Source organism: Mizuhopecten yessoensis, unplaced genomic scaffold, assembly GCF_002113885.1.
Source record: "Mizuhopecten yessoensis strain PY_sf001 unplaced genomic scaffold, ASM211388v2 scaffold2699, whole genome shotgun sequence".
In the NCBI taxonomy this organism is placed as follows: domain Eukaryota; kingdom Metazoa; phylum Mollusca; class Bivalvia; order Pectinida; family Pectinidae; genus Mizuhopecten; species Mizuhopecten yessoensis.
In genome coordinates this window covers 1,046,999-1,049,036 of record NW_018404676.1, presented here as the reverse complement: position 1 = coordinate 1,049,036, position 2,038 = coordinate 1,046,999, and the positions used below count along the sequence as shown (strand labels likewise).

Genomic DNA, 2,038 nt, shown 5'->3' with positions numbered 1-2,038 from the left:
GGGGTCAAATGTTTTAAAATCTTCAAACAACTTCTCAATAACCAAAAGGCCCAGGGTACTGAAATTAGGCCTGTAGCATGCTGGGATGAAGGACTACCAAGTTTAATCAAATTAATTACCTTAATCCACTTTCAACCTGATGTCCTTGTTCGACATTCAAGGTCACAGGCGTCATATGTTTAAATCTTTTAATAGGTTCTTATGAATCAAACACTGATATTCTGCCTGTAGCTGTATTTTAGTCCACTTTTAAGATTACAAGTGTGAGATTAATACCAGGTGAGCGATGCAGGCCCATTGGGCCTCTTGTTAAGTGTATCCGTCAGTAAATACACGTTGTTTACACATACGATTTCTTCTGAAATTATCTATGTCAACTAGATATTTGCAGATTCATAACATTATTTGTTGCAGAGGTGAAGCGTGTAAATATGTAACGCCCACATACGGTGAAGGATTCTTCTGCGTTCCCGATGGTAAGAAGGTGTACAAAATCCCAGTGTACTGCATTGTGGGTAAAAAGTGGACAATCAAGTTGATGCTCCATAACGTCTGGATGTGCTGCTCCTGTCAACGCATCACGTGTTAGCTTTCAGCAACAAACTCGACTTTGGTTGTTTAAATGGGACGGTATAATAAACAAAACAATACAAGTGCTCCCTCTTTGTGTTTTTCCTTATTCAAATCTATATGTCTATTCCTATGGAACAATTTTCACATGAGTATTTTCGAAAGAGTACATGTTCACCTATGTTATCCGAAAACGTTAAAAAAAGGAAAGGAACTGTGGAAGGCACCATCACTTTACATCAGGAATTAGTACACAAACAGATTACTGAATAGTTGGCTGGAGCGACATCTTATATCGAGAAACCAGTTACGTCGCAAAACTTTTCTGCATGTTATAAGTTTATCAATTCTTATATCATTTAATCTCGCCTTCCCGACGTAAGAATTTGATAACTGCATTCGAGGAGATCTTATTTATCAGATACATGTTTTGACGCACACTCACCAATTTCTGCAGCATGCATTTATCAGGCTAAGTAAGGTTAACAGTGATGTCTGTTTTTGGCATTACGCTTGATGCATACAATCGTTCATAGATCATCTGGATTACAAAAGTATGGTTCCAACATATCAGTCATGTTATAATCACAATACAGCTGTATCATTGCTGTACCATTGCTGTAAGTAGGTGTCGTCGATGAAGGTGGAAACGCTTACCCTTCTGAAACACCTGGTCCTTTTTCCTCTGGTACTTTTTGGGGGACTCCTGTAATCTTTTCCATTGTTGATATTCTACTGCAGTTTTATTGATTTTGCGGTTGAATCACTGTTGTGTTTACGCTTCGGTATTATCTACTTTTTTTTTACCTAAATGTGTTCACTACATTTTTTGTTAGCTTCCTGACTTATTAAAAACAAAGGAATTCTCCCGGTACTGATGACTACATATATAAATTCATCCGGTTTTGAATTCTCCCTCCGTTTACGAAAGCCACCATTACCCGCTCTACATATGACATAGTATTTTCTTTCAAGTCTCTCTACTGGTAATATACTGAGAAACGCCAGTCGTCAAATGCATGATTACCTCAATACTGATCAATTAATAACATGATTAGTTACGAGCAAGCTTGGCTTAAATACATATATATGTACAGAGTATGTGTTTCAGCATATCTACCTATCATCGAGACATACGCAACATCAAATTCAGCCGAACAAAATCTCTGAAGATTTATTTTTATTTCCAATCGATTGTGATCATAAAACTACATACATTGTATAGCCTTCATCAAAATGCATTATTCGAAGCCTTGAGTTGTATATTTGTCCGTCTTAAGAAGAATTTCTTACAGAAGTAATAATATTTTGAGCAAGCCCTTGAATACCGAATCAACTACGACATGTTAATACCCCAGAACACGTAAGCATGGTTTTACTTTCAAAATCTTGCCTCGAATTCAGCAAAAATATTGTTAAACAAGTAAATCAATTCCTCTCACAATCTAACATTCAGAATAATATTAAT

The 2,038-nt window shown here is 36.5% G+C and overlaps 1 long non-coding RNA gene across 1 annotated transcript in view; it reads left to right on the top strand.

Moving 5' to 3' along the window:
* Positions 1 to 650, top strand: part of LOC110446474 — a 4,410-nt gene extending 3,760 nt beyond the window's left edge. The window contains exon 3 of the long non-coding RNA XR_002462469.1: positions 415 to 650. This is a non-coding gene — a long non-coding RNA (uncharacterized LOC110446474). The remainder of the gene's footprint in view (positions 1 to 414) is intronic.
* The last annotated feature ends 1,388 nt before the right edge of the window (positions 651 to 2,038 follow it).